The 24,866-nt window shown below is 37.6% G+C and overlaps 1 protein-coding gene across 1 annotated transcript in view; it reads left to right on the top strand.

Moving 5' to 3' along the window:
* The window catches only part of TRIO (trio Rho guanine nucleotide exchange factor), a 274,256-nt gene that overhangs the window by 29,029 nt on the left and 220,361 nt on the right, over positions 1-24,866 (top strand). The gene's annotated exons all lie outside the window — the stretch shown is intronic.

A 24,866-nucleotide genomic window follows, 5' to 3' on the forward strand; every position in this document is an offset into this window, starting at 1 on the left:
TAGATTTTTCGGGGAAATTAGTATTTTGTACAATAATTGTTGAATTTTAGGTGTCCTTAGAACATCCAGAAGGAAATAACCATTAGGTAGCTAGAAATGTGTAGTGGGACTTTAAGAAAGAGGTCAGGACTGGGAGTATGTATTATTTAAATTAATGGGGGACTAGGATGGATTTTCTAAAATATTACTAAATTATATATTAATTACTATTGCACCAGTTTTGGCAGTAAGAATTTATTATTCATTAATATCACCTATTATTAAAGTATTGACCTTGTGTCTCCCTGACTTCCTCACTAGTCACAGGCTTACTGGCCTAAACAATTACTTAGCAGCATATTGAGCCAAGAGGTCCAGGTGAGGGCACGTGGAGAGTAACAAAGAGTCCAGGGAAGAAGAGAGAGCAAGCCCCTCGTGACCCAGTCTTTTTATCTTCCTTTTGGTAGAGTCGGGTCACCGTACATTGATCTAAGCTAATTGGTTAGCATCATTCAGCTCCATTGATTGACATGACTTAGGAGTAAGGGGGTCTAGAGATCAAATTCCAACCATCTAGGTGTGCTTCTTCCCCTACCTAATCAGAAGGATCAATCTGCTTTCCTTTTTGTTAAGCTGAAGCTTATCCCAGGCTGGTTTTTAGTGGGGGAGGGGGGAGCAGGTATAACTAATGTCTGAGTTTCTCCTAGAAATTCATTATTAATAATTATTTTCTCACAAGTACAGATATAAGACTCATCCAGATAAAGGTAACAGCCAAAGACAATGGAAGTGCCATGCATCTTTTATCCTTTGATTAGAAAGGAGAGAAAAGAATTCAAAACCTGAGGGAAGGGCCACATTTGGGGTCAAGATGAAGAAGAAAGAGAAGGTTTGATTATATCAACTGTAAAAGTTAAAGGAGAAGAAAATGTCAAAGGGTGGCAAGAAGCAAGGGAAGGGCATCCTCAATAGTGAGATGTTGTAAAGAGGTCTGAGAATATGAGCACTTAACAAAAAACCATTGCATTGGGTCATTTAGGTCATTGGTGACCTTGGAAAGAGTAATTACTGTTAAGTGGTCAGGACAGCTGCCAGAATCTAAGAAAGAAAGGAAAGATTAAATGGTGAGGAAGAGGAGGTGGTAAGTGTAGACTACCCTTTTATTAAGGTTGCAAGTGAAAATGGTTAGTAGTTAAATGAACTAGAGCTTAAAAATTTCCCTGATCCTTTACTCTAGTCTCCTATGGAAATTAAATAATGAATGAATGAATGAATGTACAGCATTCATTATGGCTTATTAGTAATTCATTATCATTCATTATTGTTTAGTAGTAGCAAGTAGTTTTTTTTCTCCAAAAAGAAAAAAAATGCTTTGGAAGTAGCAAAGAATTTAGAAATAAAATGAGCTAAGATAAACAGGCTATGTGACCTCATTAAATTAACAATAATATTGTCTAAAAAACAACTCCCAATATTTCCATGTTATAGTCTTTCAATCCTGAAAATGAAAACTAGACTCCTCACACAATTTGGAGGGTTAATATGTTGGAGCATATAAAACATGATTGTATTAATGTTCAATCAGGCATAAGCACCTGCTTCATGTCACTTAGAAGAGGAGACTGGTTTAAATCAGTTGTCAACTCTGAGAACAAGGAATTGAAATGTGTAAGAGGAATCCTGTCACGATACAGAGAAAGATGGCGTTAAGCCGTGATGACATGTCTAAAAGAAATTCTCCCATCCTTGGGTGATGAGAAATTGTATTGTTAAAACATGTAGTAGCTCAGATTTCAAACTCCCTTAAATAGTCATCTGAAGGAGACATGGTTTATGTGAAAAGGACTGAGATTTTAAAATTCCCATTTTCTTGATCAACACAAAAGCTCCCTCCCAAGTGCCTGAGCATAGTGTTATACTTAAAGTCTATCCTGTAAGGTTAGATACTTATAATTGTTTAATGGCTCTTTTTTTTGTTTTTTTTTTTGTTTTTTTTTAGTGAGGCAATTAGGGTTAAGTGACTTGCACAGGGTCACACAGCTAGTAAGTGTCGAGGCCGGATTTGAACTCAGGTCCTCCAGAATCCAGGGTCGTTGCTCCACCTAGCTTCCCCTTAATGGCTCTTAATACCTCTTACTAAGCTTGACTTCTTATTAAGGTGAATGTTGTGTGTATGAATGCCTTAGTAATCAAAAATCTGATATTGCTTCTGCTTCTCACTCTATGCAAGGAAAAGAGAACAGCATGTCAGAAAGCATCCCATTTGGAATTAGGAAACCTGGGCACAAGTTCTGGCTCAGCCACTAACTAGCTGTGTAACAGAGGACAAGTTACTACTTTCTTCTAGATGTAAAAGGAGTAGATTGGATTTAGTGACCTCTAGGGTTCTTGGCAGATTTAGCATTCTATTCATTAGGCCTCATAATTAGTTCCTGAATTAGTAAATATCCGTTTTTAGGAGAGCTTATGAAAACTGAAATTCTAGCCATTTACTTTGTTTGTTTGTTTGTTTTGTTTTGTTTTTGCAGGGCAATGAGGGTTAAGTGACTTGCCCAGGGTTACACAGCTAGTTAAGTGTTAAGTGTCTGAGAGTGGATTTCAACTCAGGTTCTCCTGAATCCAGAGCTGGTGCTTTATCCACTGCGCCACCTAGCTGCCCCGCTAGCCATTTACTTTTAATTGTCCAAGAGCAGTTATATATCATATGCTATCTTCCTAGAAGGTGGATATCCTTCAATATCCAGCATACTTCTCTAATCAGAAGGTGAAATGTTGTGAATTCACAGGTGGAAGCCCTATTTGGATTTAGGACTATAAAGGAGAAATCATTTCCCATTCTACAAATGTAGGAGGAAAAGGTTGTGTCTCCGTCCTCTGATTGAATCCTTTCCCTCTTCCCTTCCCCATACTCCCCCACACCAACTGATTGGTGCTGAAAGGAGAGAATTGGGCTCATTAAGGAAGGATTGGGGGTGGAGGAGACAAAGGAAGAACTAAAATGTATCTTGAGAATTCTTAATAGCCTGCTTTGGGGGCAAACAGTGTTTTTAATGGGCTAGAATTTTAAAACAGCAAACATTAATTTCAATATGCAAGAAGATAATTAAAATAGGGATGTAGGCCAGTTCCCTTAGCCAGCACTCTGCACTTTCTTTCTCTCTCTCTCTCTCTCTCTCTCTCTCTCTCTCTCTCTCTCTCTCTTTCAAGCAGCAAATAGGATATCAGGTTGTAAGTCAAGGGAAGAATGTATTTTGCAATAGACATAATGTGTGCAGTCCTGTTACCATACCATATAAAATATATAATTTCCCTTTAAGGGAAACAGTGCTGTTTTATAGATTAAATTTAATCAAGAATGGTTTGGACACATTCTCTTGAGAAAATAGGAAATTACTTGTGGGCTTGGTTTGGGGAGTGATGAGAAGTGTTGATACGTTTAATCAAAGCAAACTCTTTTGATTTTGAAGAAGTGGTTAAGGGACAAACTGAAAATCATCCCCCCCCCCCCAAGTCAAATGGAAAACACATAGATAATTCTTGTGTAATCTCTTTGGTGGAGAGAAGCAAAGGGAGTGGAAATTTTGAAACAGTAGTTTGTTCACCCAGTGGTTGCTGCTACTCTGGCTTGCTTCCTCCTGCTGGAATTTGGATTGCTATCCCTGGGGCTTGAGGCTTTGATAGGGAGCTTTTACTTTGTTTCCCAGAATGAGACCACCCTGCCACTTCCTGGCTCTCTCCCTTTTTTTTCTAACCCTGGCATCCCCCATATGTGTTGTCTTTCTCTATTAGAATGTCAGCCCTTTGAGGGCAGGAACTATCTTGCTGAATTATGTCCCCAGTGCTTACCACAGTGCCTAGTATATGTTGTTGTTGTTGATTCATTTCAGTTGTGTCTGACTCTGCGATGAATGCCATTTGGGATTTTCTTGGCAGATTCTGAAGTGATTTGCCATTTCTAGGATTTAGTGATTTGCCCAGTCACCAGCTAGTAAGTATCTGAGGACAGATTTGAACTCGGGAAGATCTCCTCCTCCTCCTCCTACTCCTCCTTCTTCTCCTTCTCCTCCTCCACACTTCTTCCTTCTTCTTCTTCAACTTTCCCAGGGTCACACAGCTAGTAAGTGTCAAGTGTTTGAGGCCGGATTTGAACTCAGGTCCTCCTGAATCCAGGGCCAGTGCTTTATCCATTGTACTACATAGCTGCCCCCAGGAAGATGTCTTCTTAACCCCAAATCCAGTTCTCTATCTATTGTGCCACTTAACTGCTTGCCTAAGATACAGTGAGCTCTTAATAATTGCCTTTTTATTATATTTTTTAATTGTTTAGGGAAACTTTTTCAATACAGGACACAATAGCAAGGACAGATAATAAAAGCTGAAGGATAACAGACTTGTAACATACTTGTGTGGGTTGTAAAGGGTGTTTTACAAAGGAGGTGGAAAAATGAAAGAAAATATTATCATCTCTACTACTCATAAGAATGCAATTGTGAAATAATTCATTTCCATTGCGTTTTCTTGATATTAAACTTTCTAGTGTTTTGTAGTGAGTCATATGATTTTAAGTCTTTTATAAGGTGCAGAATTTATTTTTGGAATGATTATTGAAATAGAATGACAGTTTGCAGATGAAATATTAGTAGGTTGCTGTCAGTTCAGACTTTCAACAAAATTAGTATTTTCACTCCATCCTAGAAAGTGTGTTTGCCAGACTTGCCTTTGATTTCATCCTTTCCCATCCCTTTCCAGACTTTGGTCTGTTGATAATCACTTTCTTTCTCATCATCATCCCCTTTTTCTCTTCTGGATCTTTCTGCTCTGCCTATAACCATATGAAGTATTCCTTTAACCTTAAAAAGCAGACGGACAAAAAAAGAATACCTTCCCTTAATATTCCTGCCATCTCCAGCTATCATCCTATAGCATTTCTTCTCATCACTGATGCACTGGGACTATGATTTCATTAGCATAAGAACTCCTGAGTGAGAAAACCCTCTCTGCCAATTAAAGTCCGCATCCTTTTCTCAACTTATGATCTTAGAGAATCTTCTGGAGTACTAAGGGAACTAAGTGATTTAAAAAGGATTGCACAGCCATCATGTGCCACACGACTAATCTTTTAGAAAGAATAGTCTACACTTTCTTCCTTCTTTCTCCCTAATTAATCACTTAGTCTACCAACAAATATTCATGAAGTGATAGCTATGTCTTAGGCACTGGGGAACCAAAGCCAAAAACAAAATAGTTTCTGTAGTTCCTATTATAGGAGCACATGCACATGTGTATGTGTGTGTTATACAAAACAATTTGTGATGATAAGGTACTAAAACACATATAGAAGGTGAAATTAAATAATTTTTTAGAAAGCTCGGGATTCTAAGAGGTTGGAGGTGAGATAAATGATTATTTTTCTGTTATATTAATAGCCAGTTATTAAATCAGGACTAAGGTTTTTCCCTTTCCTTTTCCTCATTTAGAAATCAACCTTTGTAGGCCATTCAGAAAGCCTTTGAAATTCAGGGTTGATAATGAGTGAGATGCACCCAACTGGGAAAGTTTAGATATGATCAAAAGGTAAATAAATTTAAGTTTTGGGGAATTGATGGATTCTGGCCGATTGTATTTTAGTCAGGTCTTGCTAGAAGAAGATTTCCTCTTTTGTTTAGATTACTCTAGAAGGAGTGATATGGGTATAGATAAATATCTTTGTTCAAACCTGAGTGATCAGAGTCATGTTCCCCAGCCCCTCATCAGAATAGGTTCAGCTCTCATTATAATATTTATTCTCTCATTACTTGTGAGCCAATCAGAGTTGATTTCCACCCTCAGGAACACAGACTCTTCCAGGGCCATAATAAGGCTGAAAGGGTTCCATGAGGTATCTTTGGTATTCATGAGTGTCACTGACCCCCTTTAATTAATTGTCTGCTAGCATCATTTATAAAATGATTAGGGCAGCTAGGTGGCTCAGTGGATAAAGCACTGGCCCTGGATTCAGGAGGACCTGAGTTCAAATCCAGCCTCAGAGACTTGACACTTACTGGCTGTGTGACCCTGGGCAAGTCACTTGACCCCAATTGCCTCAGCAAAAAAAAAAAAGAAAGAAAAGAAAACAAAAGATTAGTTACCCAGAAATTATGTCTCTCATATGTTTTATACATAACAGAGGTGAGGAAAAAATAAATTTCAAGTGTTGGGGACAGCCCTACAAAAGCATGGAATTAGGAGATGGAGTGTCATGTGGGAGGAGCAGTGAGATGGCCAATTTAGTTTGACCATAGAGTAGGTGAAGGGAGTGATTTTTGATAAGCTTCAAAACATTGGTTGGAGTTAGGTTGCAAAGAGCGTTAAATGCCTAATAGAAGAGTTTGTATTTGATTCTAGAGGTAATAGAGAGCAACTAGAGTTTATTGGGTAGAAGTGTGACATGGTCAGATTTGTGCTTTAGGAAAGTCCCTTAGCTGATAGTGAAGGATGGATGAGAGAAGGGGGAGATCTGAGGCAAGGATATCAATGAGTAGGCTCTTTCAGTAGTCCAGGTAAGAGATGATGAGGGCCTAAACTAGGCTAGTAGTTATGTCTATGGAGAGAGAGAGAGAAGGGAAAGAAAAGCAAGAAGTTAGAGAGGCAGAAAAGACAAGACTGGGCATTTGATTAGATATGTTGAGTGAGTAAATGTGAGGAATCAAGGATGACACTGAGATTTGAACTGTTGTGACTGGAAATATGGTGGTTCTATCACAGAAACAGGGAAGTTCAGACTAGGAGTAAGTTTTGGAAAAAAAAATCAGTTTTGTTTTTGACATCTTGAGATTGATATGCCCTTCAGATATCTAGTTTGAAATATTGATTAGGAAGTTAGCCATGTGGAATTGGAATTCAGAAGAGAAAGCAGGACTTTCTGGGAATTATCTGCATTGAGAGGATAATTTAACCAATGGGATCTGATTAAAGGACTCAATGAGGGCATAGAGAGAGAAGAAAAGAGGTCCCAAGAAAGAGCCTTGGGAACACCCACAGTCAGAGGTTATTATATGGAAGAAGGTCTAGTAAAGGAGTTTGATAAGTAAATGGGGCTGGGAGGGGCAGTGGAGAACAAAGAGGGAGCAGTGTGATGAGTGGGTATCCAGGAGGAGAAGGTTGTTAATAGTGTTAAAGGCTTCCAAGAGGTTAAGGGAGATGGGGATTGAAAAAAGCCAACAGACTTGGCAGTCATGAGATCATTGTTAACTTTGGAGAGAGCAAAGTTGAGTAATGAGGTAAGAAAATATATGGCAAAGGGTTGAGAAGTGAGAAGAAAGGAGGTGGATATAGTGTTGGTATCTTTTACTAGGAGTTTGGCTAAGAAGAGAAATGTAAGACAGTCACTCGATGGTAGTGGTAAGTTTTAATGAAGGGTTTTTTGGTCTTTCTTGTTATATAGAAGAAATTTGAACATTTGTAGACACCAGGAACAGAACTTGTAGATAGGGTTAGATTAAAGATTGAGGTTGGAGATGTCAGGGGCAATATGCTTGAAAAGATGGTTGGGGGTGGGATCAAAGGCGAAGGATCCACTTATACTTCACCCTGGCAATTTTGTTTTTGTCCACACTACTGAAAGATCTCTCTAAAGTCATTGGTAGCCTCTTAATTGTCAACTCATTCTGTATGACTCAATCTGTCCCACTGAAGATGGGGGGAAGGGGGAGGAAGATGAAGGAATCATTCACCAGCCACTGGCCCAGAATAAAGGAGGGGAAACCACAAAATGACCTGGAGGTCAGGGTGTGGATACATTTGGGGAGGAGGAGAAATTTTCTCAATAGCATATCCAACCATCCTGGAGGTCCAGCCATCCTGAGGGCCCCATCCCAGCACAGAAAGGAAGAGAGAGGTTGGTGGAGAGTGTGGGAATGGGGAGAGTGCTAGGATAATTGGTGAACACAAAGTGCTGCTATAGGGTATGGATGGGAAGGGGGGATGCAGTTCATCATTCCATCCTACAGCTGATTAATCATGTACCCCTGGGGGTCATTCCACTACCCCCAAAGGATTAGGGTCTCATTTTGGAAACCACTGTTATAAGTCAGTGCTGATATATGGGAAAGGATATAGTATATGGAGTTAAAAGACTCCGGTTCAAACTCTGGCTCTGCTACTTCTATATGAACTCTAGGAATTAACAACCTCTCAGAGTAACAATATCTTCATCTGTTAAATGGGAACAATATTGTCTAGATTACCTGTCTACATCATTGTCTCACAGCTTCTAAATTTTAAACACTATATAAATGTGAGTTATTGTTATGGTATAAAATGTCATTTTTCTGGCATTTAAGACCCTCTGCAACCTGCCTTCAATGAAACTTTCCAGTCTAATTTCATAATATTCCCTTTCATACAATATTCTCCTTCTAGTTAAACTGAACTGTCAGGGGGCAGCTAGGTGGTGCAGTGGATAAAGCACCAGCCCTAGATTAAGGAGGACCTGAGTTCAAATCTGACCTCAGACACTTGACACTTACTAGCTGTGTTACCCATTGCCCTGCAAAAAAAAAAAACCAAACAAACAAACACACAAAAAAATTTAAAAATCAAAAAATAAACTGAACTATCAGCTATATCCCTTATTTATCTTGCACTCTCCCAACTCCTCTTATTTGGAATGTACTTCTTCCATATCTTTGTTTATCAATATTTTTTTTCTGTTTTAGAGCCCAGATCAGATGCTTTTTGAACCTTCATTTATCAGTGACGGGAGAGCCTTAGTTGTAAACAGATCTCTTCTTTACCCCTCTCACATTCTACCTTGTAGCTTGTTAATTTTTATACATGTTATACCCTGCCTACAACCATGGCATAGAGAGATGGCTTTTGAGTTAGGAAGACCTGAGTTTAAGTGTTACTTCAGACTGATATTGGGCAAGCCACTGAACTTTTCAGTGCACTAGGGAACTCTTAAAACTATAAATCGCACAATAGGTGTTCATCTGCCCAGATAAAGGAAGTTTCTTCACTGGGAGTTTCTGCTAACCTATAATGAAATCCCAGGTTAGTTTAAAAAAATAATAATACAAGACACTTGAAGTCAGAGATTGTGTACAGTGTGCTTTGAACATGGTAGTTGTTTAATAGGTCATTGTTGAAATAATAAGTTAAATTGATGTGTCCTCTTATCAATGTAAATATTCCTTCTAATTGATGCTGATCACATTCCATCCATATCTTCCCATTCTGTAACTCATCTATGTTCTTCCACAAGGACCTCCTTATCATCTCGTGGATACCACAAAACATCTTGGCTGTCCCCTTGATTATTTCTTCTTCTTGCTATATAACTGGTTTAGCTCCATTTACATTTACATTCTTTACCTTGCTTCTTTTGTACATCTCAGTAATGTGATGTAGGCTACTCATGCCTAGCATGCATCTCTCTCTCTTTCCCTTAGGGTAATATGAAAATTTTCTTTGTTGACTATGATATTTCATGGTTTAGAGCCATGCAACATCAATACATGTATTTTAAAAGAGATGGGCCGGGGGCAGCTAGGTGGTGCAGTGGATAAAGCACTGGCCCTGGATTCAGGAGGACCTGAGTTCAAATCTGGCCTCAGACACTTGACACTAGCTGTGTGACCCTGGGAAAGTCATTTAACCCTCATTACCCCAGCCAGAGAGAGAGAGAAAGAGAGAAATGAGCCTTGTTTCAAGGATAATTTAAAGCATTATTCTTTTTCTCAAGGACAATCCAGCTTGCTTTTCACTTCTTACTCAGTTCTTGGATGAGTTAATTGGGCAACTAGAATGTCTGTCCTACTTATAGATACTGACTGGACCAGATCTTGGTTTATCTCTCTATAGCATACTGCAATAGTGGACTTTAGCCACTTGGTTTTTCAGATGAAATGATATTATTTGTAAAGCATTTAGCACAGTGCCTTGCACATAGTAGGCACTTAAAAATGCTTATTCTTTCTTCTTCTTCTCATACCTCCCTGCTTTGTCATGGCCAATAGGCTGAACTCTCTTAGGTCATAATGGACTTACTTGATTCTGTGTTGTTTCAGGGATTGAGGTAATTATTAGTACCATGGATTCACACACAGGAAAATCTGGAGGGTCTCACCATCTGTAAAGAGAACTCTTCTTCCATCTGGAGTCAGAACTGGACCTCTTCCAGAATAGTGGCAAACACATGTGTCTAGCATAGTCTGCTTTCTTTATGCCTAAATATTAATGAGCCAAGATTCTTTAAAGACAATTATCTCAGTCTGCTATAGGTTCTTCTTTGCAAAAGCATATCTGTTTTCATTTTAAACCTTTATTAAGCTTGTTCTTGTTTATTACTCTCAAAATTGTTTGTTGAAATGGGAATATAGGCATATAAGTCAATAATTATTGTTATTGTCTCTGGTGACTTTTTTGATAATAAGAAGTCCCAAGATTTTTTTTCCCAAGTCTTTGGTATTTTCTGGTTGAACCCTTAAAATTGTCCCCTTCTACACAAACTTACTCTGTATCTACTTATTCTAGTATAGCCATATTTCTTTTCTTTGCTGTTTCTACTTCATAATGCAGAATGTTACGATATGGTATATTAAAGGTCAAATGTGGTGTCTTCATTACAATTGATGAAGAATTTTTGTAGAAATTTTTATTGGTCATTTCCATTTTTCATCCATTCTTTTGGTCTGTTGACCTCCTTCCAATTTTATCTCTGAATGCCCTTGGGATGCTTTTGCATCTTTGAGTCTCTAACTAAACTTTCTATAAATTTATTTTTTACTTCACTGCTTTTTGCTATTTTGCAAGGTTCTGCCTATAATCTTCCACAATACTTCTCCATGAGATTTTACTAATGAATTTATGTTTTTAATCATTATTGCCTTGGCTACTATATCTCTTTTTGGCAAGGAGATGAAGTGGTTTCTGGCTAAATCGGTTTCTATGCTCTTTTGGTCTTCTCATTTGAATAAATTTTTTGAGGACATGGTGAATAATTTTATTATATTTTTCTCTATGCTGACCTTTGCATTCAATTCAATGAGGATTAAAGCACACTGTCTACTTATTAATTTAGAGAGTCTTATTTAAATCTTTTCTAGGGTTTCTTGGCCAATTCATCTTTTGCAACTGATGTTGACTCACTCTACAATGATTTTGATGGTGCTATTTTTGTAAATGCTTATCCTGAGCACTATCATATGAAATAGCCAATTGTCTCATAAAATAATGTTTCTTGTTGCTTTTGGACACATTATAAAACCATTTCTACCAACTCATTTATTTGCCTCTCCAAGGAGAAACTGTGGCCTCTCTTTCCACTTCTCTACCACATCCTTTTGTTTTCCTATTTTATTTATAGAATCTCAAGATTTATATGATTCAGTTTCTCCACTAGTACATGTGCCTAATGGTCCCTGGACAAGAATTTCACATTTATAGTATAAGCCGCTATGTAAAATTTCTTTCTTTCTTTCTTTCTTTCTTTCTTTCTTTCTTTCTTTCTTTCTTTCTTTCTTTCTTTCTTTCTTTCTTTCTTTCTTTCTTTCTTTTTTTAGTGAGGCAATTGGGGTTAAGTGACTTGCCCAGGGTCACACAGCTATTAAGTGTTAATTGTCTGAGGCCAGATTTGAACTCAGGTACTCCTGACTCTAGGGCTGGTGCTCTATCCACTGCACCACCTAGCTGCCCCTGTAAAATTTCTAAGACAGTCTAGAATGGGTGTTATTGTTAGCACCATCTGACCCCTTTATATCACTGTGACATTGTGACTTGTGGAAGTAGAAGTGGCCACACAAGATGGAAGGTCATTGATATTTTTCTTTTTTACATGGGTGGCTAAAGCCAGAGAATTCATCCCATCCCTATACTTAACTAGGCTGGCACTCAGAAAGCAGTATGTATTCCTTTCCAGCATGGTAGAACCTTCCAGAGCTTGTATTCCTCTGGCATAGCTTTTTAGAACCCAGGCTTATGTCTGTGACACAATGAGGCCTACGCTAAGATGATGCAAATAAGTTTATTTAGCTCCCTGATCCAGTGCATTCTGGAGACAGTCCAGAATCGCACCTTTCACTAAGTGGGCTGGCTCTCTACAGTACCTGACTTGTATTACAGCTGTGTAGATGAATATACCTGTGGGAGGGCTCAGTAATATTGTAGCAATCATGCTTCCCACTGAACTGTCTCGCTGAATTCCTGATCATCTCTTTGGATATCCTCTAGAGAGGAGTTCTCAACCTTTTTTTGTGTCATGAATGAATGGTTTCTTCTAAGAGTTCCTTATTTTACTTTGGAATAACACAGGAGTATACAGTGTTATCTGTGAATTAGGAACCAGATGATGGGAATTAGCACTTGAATACATGTCTCCTGATATGGGCCTGGGTTTAGTGAAGACCCCAGACCCCTTAACAGAATAATATTTTTAAATATGCAAAATAAAGTGAATAGAATTACAAAGGAAACCAATTATATTGAAAAAGTTGTCAAAACTTTTTAAGTTTAGGTTTTTTAAGTTACAAACCCTAGGTTAAGATCCCCTGCTTGACCCAGTGTTGGGTGGCCTTTCAAAAGTGCAGTGCCAGATTTCTCAATCTCTTTTCTCCTGTTAGTTGTGCTGAGAGAGGGTGTGGGAAGGTAGGGCTGCTCAAATTTATATGTGTACAACCCACTCATTTGAGATTCACTTTGAATGCAAATAAGCCCTGGGAAGGTTGAGCCAATCAGTTAATAATTGGTTAATCAATCATTAATTCTTTTTGCGTGGACTGCTTTAATACGAAACTATTCAACCACCTTCAGATAATTGTTAAAAATCTCATCAAGAACTGCTTCACTAAGAGGGGGGAAAATGGGAGTGGGGTGGGATAGAAGGTCTTGCCAGAGGATATTTTGAATCCTGGAGCCCTTTGGTAAAGGAAAATATTAAGTGTAATCTACGTGAAAGGGTCAAAGGTTAATAGGAGGGCATAGTGGGTCAGGAGAAGACAAGCTGTGATGTGAGAAAGAGTTGTAAAGAAGGGGAGGTGAGCTTTCTTTACTTGGCAGTTTTGCTTCCAACTCTGACTGGAGCTCTTCTGTGTGTCAACAGAAATAATCTCCTTGAAGCCTTTGACATAAATGTCTCAGGTTGTCAGTTCTCAGAGGAGCACTGAATCAGTGAAGTTTCAGACTCCTATTTACTGACAGTTACTACTTCCTTGAGATCCTCTCACCTGTGATCATGCTCTCAACTTATTTCCAATTTACTTCTAAAGATGAGTTTAAGTAGGTGTGTGTTCATCAAAATGATTAAATATCTTTCAGCTAGAAAAAAGTCCATTCGGTTCAAGCCTTGACTATCTACTTCATGTAAATTCTAATTGTTTCTCTTGATGTGAATGAGGGGTTTCTTTTAAGAGTTCCTTATTTTGCTTTGGAGGGGGTCTGGAGTAGATAATGTCTATCTGTGGATGGGGAACCAGATGATGGGAATTAGCACTTGAATACAGGTCACCTGACATGTATTTTCACCACACCACACTGCCTTTCCTAAAAATTCTATATGGCTTAAGAACAGTAATTCTCTACTAAGAATATAAAACACAAGCTCTTTTAGTAACAATAAAGAATATTTGTTATTTACTGATCTCCTTTGGTCTACATGAGAATCTTTGATGCTCTATAATTCATTTTTTAAATAGTTTGTATGTGAGTGAGATTTTCCTTAACCCTTAGTTATAAGAGATTTAATTATGATAATAATCAGTATATCAACTGAAAATTGTAACTTACTATATGTAGATATTTTACTCTTTTAGTTATAGATTAAGTGAATTATAGAGCTAATCTCAATGTTGGATGGCTAATCATCAGGTGTTGCTAGAAATTATCCCTAGACATCATCTGTTGCTTCTAGATATCATCCTATCCATCTCAGCATTTGGTGTCCAGCAATTCTAGTTGGTAGATTTTGATTCTGATTAGCAATGCTAAGTAGGTTCTAGCTAACATCTATTACATCACCCTGGTGAGCCCCAAGCTCAGGGTCTCTCAGGACCTACACCTGCTTGAGACTGGCTTTATTTTCAGACCAGCCCTCTCTCAATAAACCTATTTTCTTCAGCTTGGAGCCTTTGTTGTGTCTTTGCTTCATCAAACTTAGAATTTTTCATGACATGTATGCTAAAAGAGGATCTTCTCTAGAAGGTGGGCCAAAAGTCATGAAGGGGTTTCAATATTTAATAACTCCTTTAGTTTTTGTTTTTAATTTACAATACCATAGCAGGATATGTCGGAAATGAATTTATCTTATGTATGAAAAATCAACTCTCAAAAGTGGCAAAAAATAAAGAAAAAAACTTTTTCAAAATGTTATTAAAACATCATGCCTTTTGGCCCATCCTGTTCTTTAAAAAATGAGAAATAGGTGTGGAATTTGAGAGATCGCCTTCTTAATTGTGATCTTTTTCTTTTCTCCTTTTTTCCTCCCTAGTCTACATATAGCTAAGAAAATTACAATGGAAGGAAGAGAGCCTACCACTTAAAACGCCCCTATGTTGGTCATGCTGAAGTAGTGCTAGCTATATAGGCTGTTGTGCTTTAAAACTTTGCCTTTTGTTTGCTGTTGAATGCTTCTATCCCTTCCCCATGCTTAACTAAGTATTAGCCTTCCTATCTTTGAGAGTGTCTGATTCCATCTACTTCAATCTCCTTCATGGATTAGATAATTGTTTCTTTTGAAATATGTTGAATTCTAATTTTAAAGTAAATTGGACAATGAAATGAAAAGCCCATGGATCCCCAGGCAGGGAATAACAGTGAAACACTGGGTTTGAGAAGGCCACTCTACTTACCCTACTGAGCCAGCTTAAATTAAGTTACAGAAAGAAATTATATACGGCTATACTAGGTGACTACCATTATATTTCATTAAATTATAATATTTTTAAATGGAAAGCACCTCATGTGTTCAAAATTGTACCTAAATTGTGTTCCAAGTAATGTGACTGAAGGTTCTATAAGGAAATTTGAATGCTAATGACATATTAATTCCCCCAAAATCATGCTAAATATTTGTTTTAAAATATTACATGTGAAAATGTATACATATCAAAGAAGCTTTTTATTGCTATATTGTTTTGGTTATAAAATTAACCTTCATTTTATCTATTTTACTCTAATACTTCCTTGATGCTTTTTTTTTGATCCCTACAGTATTTTATATGCTCAAAGGTCTTTGAATCAACATTTACAAGTTCTGTCGTTTTACTTAAAGCCCAGAAGTCATCTGTGGCCATTTTAGGTAAAGAACCACCAAAGTAGCCCAACACCAACACCTGTATTTGATAGAGAAGGAAACTGAGTCCCAGAAGATTGAGTTACTCTTGCAAAGCTATCTAGACAACATAATGCAGAGCTATGATAGGTCTCTTCAATCTCAACCTGGGGCTTTTTCTACCATGCTGTTTTTGTCGGTATCATTTAAACTCTATAAATTCTAAGCCATTCAAGGGACATTAAATAAGAATTTGTGCTTCTTGGGAAAGAGAATTAAGATTTATGTAGTATTTATCAAGATGGCAGTAGAAGGGTTATAGGCCAGAGGATCCTAGATCTGGAGTTGGAAGGGACCTCAAGCCATCTGTTCCAACCCCATCATTTTACAGATAGGGAATTTCAGCCCAGGGAAATTGATTGATGAGTCACATAGGTAGTAGAATTTAAGCTCAGGGCATAAAACCAGTTAGACATGTCTATCTTTGTAGTACTGGAAAAAATGGATTAAGTTTAGGGATAGATACCTAAAGGAAGAGATGGAATGGGAGAAAAGAGAGGGCCATTGGTATAATTGGTCTGGCAGAGTTCCCAGGCTCCTTGTGGGAAAGAAGCTCATCAGTAATCTAGGGTCCCAGTCCTCTATTCCAGTCAACTATTTTTTTTTCCTTCTGTGTCCAATTTATTAGGGACCATGAGGAGATGGATGATGTGGTTTTGCTTAGCTTGGCTTCTACTAGAAATGGAAGAGCATGACCAAATGGGCCACTTCTATTTGAAATAAAGTACTCCCTTGTATATCAGAAAACAAATGCTCAGGGCTACCTCAGAGAAAAAGAGTGTTTATACACACACACACACACACACACACACACACACACACGCACACGCACACGCACACACACACACACGCACACGCACACACACACACACGCACATGCACACAGACAGTATTGCAGGGTGTCCCAAAAATCTGACTACAGTTTTCAGCTTAAAATTGCATTCAAAGTGTTGGGACACTAATAGGATAAACTTTTTGTATGTCAACTTGTAGGGGAAAAGTTAAGTTCACTTTGTGATTTTCTTTTTTTTTTTTTTTTTCTGCATTCATAATGGCACAGTACTGATCTTTACCCAGAGCCAACCAGTGGGAAATGACATTTTAAGAATTAAATGTGGGGCAGCTAGGTGGCACAGTGGATAAAGCACCAGCCCTGGATTCAGGAGGACCTGAGTTCAAATCCGGCCTCAGACACTTACTAGCTGTGTGACCCTGGGCGAGTCACTTAACCCCCATTGCCCTGCTAAAATTTAAAAAAAAAAAAGAATGAAATGTTCACTAACTTAACACTTAGTAAATTGAATTGATACTGTCAAATTGTTTGATCTCATTTTTACATAATCTAAGGTAGCTTTGATTTAATTAATTTAAAAATCTTGAATTCTAAATGTTTTTACCAAAGAGTTTAGCAGGATTTTCCAAAAACATTTTATAGAAAATAAAATATTTTAAGGTTAAAATAATCCATCACATGGCATCACTGATGATTTAAATTATCAAAGCCAACAGGGCCTGAATAAGGAAGTAACCAAAACAAATGAAAATATGTTAATTTTGGCTTTATAGAGAATTCAGGGTGGAGCATGGAGGAAGTCAATATTTTGCAACAGGAAAAAAAGATTTGATGTTCTATAAAAAGAATCAAATCAAATTCAGTGTCAAAAAAGTTTAAAACCGTCCATATGAATGTTTCTTTTTATTTCTTTTCATTTAATGTTTTTTTTTTTAAATCACAAGTCTATTCTTTGAAAACTCATTTTATCCTGTCTACTATTAAATGTGAATTAGAAGGCCCCTCTCTTTGGTAATCTGATATTTTTATTCATATGTTACATTGTCCATTTAAAATTCTAAAATCAGTTAAAGTAATTTATATTTTGGCTTATTTCTTTCATACTTGAATGTATCACTGATCTCACTGGTGTTCATACTGCTTCCTCTAATGCATCAAAAACCATCCATACCTTCATCATGTGGGCAGCTAATTGCCACAGTGGCTAGAATATGAACTTGAGGTCAGAAGGTTTTGAGTTTGAATCTTGTTTCAGATACTAATAGTTTAGCTTTGTGACCCTAGGGAATTCACTTAACCCCTGCAAAATGGGGATAATAATAGCACCTACCTCATGGGGTTGTTGTGAGGATCAAATGATTTAACATGTAAAAGACTATGTAAACCATAAAGCATTATACAGGGTGGGCCAAAAGTCATAAGGGGGTCTCATGTTTTAATAACTTTTTGGAAATTATTTTTTATGTTTTGCCATTTACGAGATTGGATTTTTCACATGTAATGTCAATTAATTCCCTATATATACTGTATATGATGCTATGGCATTGTAAGTAAAAAAAATTAAAAAGAAGGTATTATTAAAGATTCCTAACTTTTGGCCCACGCTGTGTAAGTATTAGCTATCATCTATTATTATTGTTGTTATTATTGTTATTATTATTATTATATCATGACCATTATTCATCCTCTTGTAAATTTTCCACAGTTGAATTTTTTTTGTTAATTATTCCCTAAAAATAAAAAGTTTACTGAAAATTTTATATTTGTTTTCTGCCAAATGCCACTAACTACCTGTGAGTAAAGAGATTGTTTTTAGTCCTAAGTCTTTAAAAGTAACAATCTAATAGATGACAAATGATCTTTGGGGAGTAGTTAATATAGAAGACACATAGTATGTTTTATTTGATGCCAGATAACTACGTCTTGAGGTATCAAACCCTGCCTTTTTTGTATCTTTTATACATAGCAGTTGCTCAATAAATATTGATATTATTGATATTGATTAGTCAATAAATAATTGAATTAATAAACTAAAGAAACTTGTGAAAAAGGAAATATATATTTCTTAGATCTCATGAACAGATCCCTTCAGGACTTCACTTGGAGCCTATTTACTTTTCTTTTTAACACAATTCTAACCTGCTTGGTTTTCCCAGTCCATTATAGATTATGAGCAAAAAAAAAAATAGGAAATATACATGGGGGGAAGGGGTTTGGAATAATAATATGGTGAGCCAAAGAAAATAGGTAACATAGATAACAATAAGAAATAACATTTTCTGGACGTTGAAGGAATAACTGGGGGAAAAACCATAAGTAGACAATAACTTTTAATATTGTAAGGTATTTGAGGCTATTTGTTGTAAAAAAAAAAAAACAACTAATATTTACAGTGATGCTGCTGTCATCAACGAACGGTTAAATTATGTTACTGATTTGGAAAAGACTTCTATCCAAAACAAAGTACAAGTTTTTCTTCTTACTTCTTCTTTTTTTTGCAGGGCAATGGGGGTTAAGTGACTTGCCCAGGGTCACACATACAGCTAGTAAGTGTCAAGTGTCTAAGGCCGGATTTGAACTCAGGTCCTTCTGAATCCAGGGCCGGTGCTTTATCTATTGTGCCACCTAGCTGCCCCAAAGTACAAGTTTTTGAAGGAAAATTCATTCCTTAAGATTGCTGGTGGGGGCAGCTGGGTGTTGCAGTGGCTAAAGCACTGGCCCTGGATTCAGGAGGACCTGAGTTCAAATGTGGCCTCAGACACTTGACACTAGCTATGTGACCATGGGCAAGTCACTTAACCCTCATTGCCCCACCCAAAAATAAATAAATAAACAAAAAGATTGCTGGTAAGACACTGTATAAGCTTTTAATGTTTCTCAGGCTGTGGGCTTGCAAAAGGGACAGGCCTTCAAGCTGAATGAACCATGGAAAGACTTGAATTTGGAGTCAGAGGATCTTTATTCAAATTCCAAATCAGCTACTTATTAACAATGTCCCCTTGTGGAGGGGGTGGGGGGGAATTTCACTTGCTTAGGCTTTACTTTCTTCCTTTGTAAAATTAAAGGGTTGGACTGGAAGACATCAAAGGTCACTTCTTCTAGCCTCAAATCTAGGATTTTGTGATTTGATTCTATTCACCATCATGGTGGTAGGAAAGGCCTAAAATCCCTTGGGCTGTAACATCTCTCCTGAGAGTCAGGCATTAAGGCAGCCTTTAAATTTGAAGGTACCATTTTGTCCATTAGAGGGCACTGAAATACAGAGGAACCTAGATCACATCACATCCTGCTCCTTCCTGCTTAATCTGAACAGGAAAGGGAGTCAGCACTGGGTCTGCTGCTCCTGGAAGAACGTTCTCCTACCCCTGGTGAAAGCGGTCAGGCTTCTCTGAGCCTGGGAGGAGAGCAGCAGCTGGGATGTGAGTCCTTTTGTTAGGGAGGGTCACCAGGTCTCCAGATAGGCAGCAGTGCTTCTGGCTCCAGTTTGGTTGGCTTGGGGGTAAGAGTTAGATTGGGAAATGCCTGTGGTTAGCCAGCCGAGCCCTGGGCTTTGATGAATGAAACCCCTTGTTCTGCAAATGTTTTGGCTTGAAAATTTTAACAAGCATTTCTTTAAAATGTGATTTGGACAGATTTAAGTTACAACTGTTGATGAGGAATTCTTTGGAAAGCTAGGAAGTGTATTACAAACTGCCAAACACAGAGCATCCCCCAGGGAAACCTTGCTATCGAGTATCATCTTTGATTGCATGACTGTCTTTAATTATTTTAGATCACTGTATGACATTTCACTGTTCTTTTAAAAATGTATTTGTAGCCTGGCACATAGTAGGTCCTTGGTGGTAGATTGAATTTCCTATGTCGTTGTTGGAAATCTAATTGTTGGTGACTTGATTGAGTCCTTCTTGTCATGTTGGAAATTTACCAGCACTTACCATTTCTTTTTTCAGTGCCTGGCACATAGTAGGCCTTTGTTGATAGATTGAATTTCCTCTGTCTTTGTAGGAATTCTAATTGTTGACTGCTTGATTGAAGTCCTCTTGTCATTGTGGGAAATTTAATAGCATTTCCTTTTGTGAGGGCCTTGGATGAACAAGACATTAGATGTGATGGACTAGGATTTGAGAAAGCGGTTAAGAGCTGATTTTTTTTTCCTAATTCTGCATCACTAAAACTTTAAATTAAAAAAAGAAATTGTAATTTAAAAATATTCATCTCCTGATACGCTTTGACTTGTTATTTTCCTATTCTTTTTCATTTACAAAACTGTGGCCTAATGTAAAATCTGTTCTGGGATTTGTCATCCGCTTGTGTTTTATTTTGTTCCTGATAATAATAATAGCTAACATTTATATAGTGCCTACAATGTGCTACGCACTGGACTTTACAAATATTATCTTATTTGATCCTTTCAACACCCCTTAGTGGTTGTTGCTATTATTATCTCCATTTTACAGATGAGGAAAGTGGGACAAAACAGATTAAGTGACTTGCCCAGAGTCACATAGCTATTGTCTATGACTGGATTTGAACTCGCCTTGCTGACTTCAAGCCCTACACTCTAGTAACTGAGCCACTTAACTGTCCATTTTGCTAATGAGGTATTCCTTCTTTTTTTCTATTTTAGAAGAATACAAGATATATAAGAAATGCAAGGCAGACAGAAAGTGTTGTAACTAAGAAGAATGAAATAGGCTCTGTGGCCTTTCTGTCAAATTGTAAAAGTTGAATGTAGCATAGCTGTTATTTATGCATCTCTTTACATTCTTTTCAGGCTTAAAATATTTGATAGCTTTCTTCTTCCTGGTATTGGCTTTATGCCCAAAGGCACATTCCATTAAATGTATCCAGACTTGGAGGTTAAGAGATCTTGAAGTTGTCATTGAGACATTTCTTTAGGAGTGAGTGGTGCCCAGGTTTCGTAATGTGTCCTCAAAGGATTTTTAGTCACATAAACAATTTAACTGCTTTTATATGTGCCTTGAAGTCATGTGACTAATACAGCAGCACCAGCTGAGGGCATCTGTTTCATTAAAACTTTTAGAAAAAAATGCTTAGTCCTAAATGAGCAGCCACTCAACAATCAGCTTTGATGACAGGCCCCATGTGCATTTAAAAGGGAGATCTTTATTTCTGTGAACCTAGGAAGTCAAATATATAGTTCCTCTCTTCAAGATGCTTACTCAGATGAGGAAAGATGTGACATAAGTACAAATTCGACTCTCATGAATAATAGAATTTTTAAACAGGAAACACAGCAGACCCGTCAAATTCGATCATATAGCATTCTGTCGGTCACCTTTCAGTATCACTTCAGGCTTGGCCTACAAACCATCACAGCAAGCTGATGGCGATGCCATCTTCAAGGCCATATAAAATCTGTGTGTTGGCCATTCCATGACCAGGTCCAATTTGAAGGTGTGGGACCAGACCAGGAGATTAGGCCCTAGAAAGGACCTGTATTTGACCTCAGTCCAGAGTTGTCTAATAGAGATTGGATTGTTCCCAGCTAGCCTAAGGGATAAGGTTCACTTAGAGGTTTCAGAGAAAGAAGTTACTAAAAGCTACAGGACTGAACTAGCTAGTAGGACTACATCTGGAATAGTAACACAGAGGGCTTTACAGTTTGTAAAACACTTGACATATATTATTTCATCTGTGCCTCACAACAAACCCTGTAGAATAAGTAGCACCATATTGTAATCTTCATTTTGTAGAGAAACTGAAGCTTAAAGAAATTGAGCAATTTGTTTTGACATAGTAAATGTCAAATGAGAGGCTTGAACCTAGATCTTCTGACTCCCAAGTCTGTTGTCATGCTGTGATGCTTCTGTGGAAACAACATGGTCTCTTGAGGGAACCTCAGAGCAAGTGTAAACAGTGATCGCCCAAACTAGACTCACCCCAGTGGAGTTCTACCATTTTCCTCAGAATCAAAATGTTCTCCAGGGACAGGGGTTTGCTGGAGTTCAAGAGCTTTTCTTAATACCCCAACTAATACATTCTATGCTGTGATGTGTTTATAGCCCATTGAGTAATTTGTGTAGCCATCTTTTTAGCTGCTAGGGCTAGTCCATTTCTACTAAGGACTGTATAATAGTTCGAGGTCATTTTAATGATGAGAAAAAATGGTGTGAGTAGGGAAGGAAGGGATCAAGAAATTATTAAGTTCAAGCCTCACAACAGCCCTGGAAGGTGGGTACTATTATTATTACTCATTATTCCTTAGTTGAGGAAATTGAGGCCCACAGAGGTTAAGTGGCTTGCTCAGGGCCACAGAGCTAGTAAGTGTCTGAGGTCACATTTGAACTCAGGACTTTGTGATTCCAGGTCCAGTGCTTTATCCAAAGTGCCACATAGCTGCCTCTTTATTTATTCAGAAAGAGTGAATTTTTTTTTTAAATCCATTTGGTTTTGAATGCATGACGTGCCCTTTTGATTTGCAAATTGTCTTAATTATTTTTTTTTTTCTGAGAGAATCACTTAAATGATTTTTTTTTTCACCATCCTCACCTTATTAAAACTGGCTTCACTGACTGGGTAATATCCTGGTTCCTTTCCTAATCCTAGTTGCTATTTCTCTTTGTCTTTTGATGATTCCTGTTCCTTCTCCTACCCTCTAGATATGGATTTCATCCTCAAGGTTTTGTCCTTGGCCCTCAGTAGTATATTTAGTTAAGTACTAAAATGAATGGTATAAGCAATGAGTACTTTATGAGCTCTGGCTTTAAAGACTGGAAGGAGATAGGGCTTCCTGAAAGATGGTAGGAGAATATTGATAGGTAGAAAAGAGGAAGACAAGAAGAATACATTAGCAAAGTCTGAAAGGCAGGGTTGAGTATGGCATGTAAAATGCATTTAGCTCAATGAATCAGGAGGTAATCAGTCTGAGAGAGACAATGAGTAGACTGGCCTGACTTCAGCAGAGGCTTCATGTTGGAGCGTCAGATTGGATGGAGTCAGATGGAGATGGCTTTGAATGCCAGCTTGCATCTAGTTACTTTCCTCTGTTCAGTAATGGGGATTCATTGAAAGTTTTTGAACAAGGAAGTGACATGATGAGGGCAACGTTTTTGAAATAGTAACCTGGCAGTAAAGGTCAGGTAGGCCAGCCAGGAGGCTGTGGCAGTGGTCCAGACTCGAAGTGGTGAGGATGTCACCTAAGGTGGTGGCATTGGGAATGGAAAGTAAAAGATGGATTCAAGAAACGTTACAGAGGAAGAACCAATAGGACATTGTGAAAAGAGAGAAATGTTTATAAAATAATTTTCTAACTCCAGGTACCTAGAAAAATGGTTGCTGTTGACAGAAACAGGTTGAGTAATGAGCTTCAGGTATAAGGCAGAGTACCCATATTCTATTTTCTCCACGGGAAACATAAATAGGCCCAAGGTTAAAGGTCCTCAAGAGAACAACCCAGAAAGCAGAATAACAAGATTGGGCCTTTAGAACCCGGCCTCGTCTCCATTTCTGCTCATATAACAAACATGTTGATAGTAATTTCAGAGAATTCTATAGCATCACAAAAGTATTGTATGTGGCATTTACTTTAGAGAAAGGCTAAGTGTGTAGGAGTTGCCTAATGTCTGAAGAATAGTCCGAAAGCTGCTTGATAGTTAATTACATTGGCTCTGGTTTGCATGGGGGAAGTTCAGAATGTTATGGAGAGCAAGTTAACTGTGAATAATGAAGATAGCCTCTATCAGCTGCTTCCTCTTTTTCTCTCCAGAGGCCTAGCTGTCACTCAATTAGCCCCAGCAGTACAGAGCATGGAGAGCTCTCAGTTTCTCAGTTAACAAAGGATAAGGAGATCCTCTATCCCTATGCTATTAACTCTAACAGTTCTTTAAGATATGGCCTTAGCTCTGTGATCACTATTTTTAAAAATTTTGGTACAGAATCGTTTTGATCTGCTAACACAGTTAGAAATCTTACCAAGATAACTGAATCTGGTTTCCATAATCTTTATTTTACCATAGTACGAAAGATGGTCAAAATGATTCTGAATCATTATTCACACTTAAATATTATATTTTGTACTTGTCAAGCATAAGTAATTTTGTTAAAATTTGATTTAACTAATTAAAGCACTTCATTTTTACCTAGTGATTTACATGACAGTTGTGTGCTCTTCATCCACCCTCACCACCTTTGGAAGAAAAGGGAGTCAAAAGGTGTATGCAGTTATTATAATGAAAGCATTACTTTAAGTATAGTCAGTTATCCAAGATTTATTAGGTAGAGACCCAGCAAACTATTCATTGTGTCGTAATGATAAGTGAGAATGGCTTTTCATAATTAAAAAGGTTAATTTCTTTGCTTTTAAAGAGGATAAAATTTTAAAGTAATTCAGTTATGGAATTATAGCTTGAAAGCCCTCAATCTATGGAACATAATTTTAGCCAGATAGAAAGGAGAATCTAAACCATCTTTTGGGTTTCTTTCTTTGTTTTCTTGTGATTTAGTTAGTAAACTTATATGTTTTAACAGTGGGTCAGAAGTTACCTAGTTAATGCATGTGTTGAGTGTTAATTTTCACTTTCAAAGTTATATTGTACAAAGTGCAAAGGTAACTCAGTCTTCTCAGCTTTATAACTAATGTAATATCTAAACAGTTAAATTTCTGCTTTTAGTGTGACATTTAGTGTAAGATCCGATTAAAGTTCTATAATGGAAAAGGCTCTGTAAGATTTGACTCTTAAGAGTGTTGTATACCGGGGCAGCTAGATGGCACAGTGGATAGAGCACCGGCCCTGGAGTCAGGACTACCTGAGTTCAAATCCGGCCTCA

Source organism: Dromiciops gliroides, chromosome 1 (genome assembly GCF_019393635.1).
Source record: "Dromiciops gliroides isolate mDroGli1 chromosome 1, mDroGli1.pri, whole genome shotgun sequence".
NCBI classification, from domain to species: Eukaryota; Metazoa; Chordata; class Mammalia; order Microbiotheria; family Microbiotheriidae; genus Dromiciops; species Dromiciops gliroides.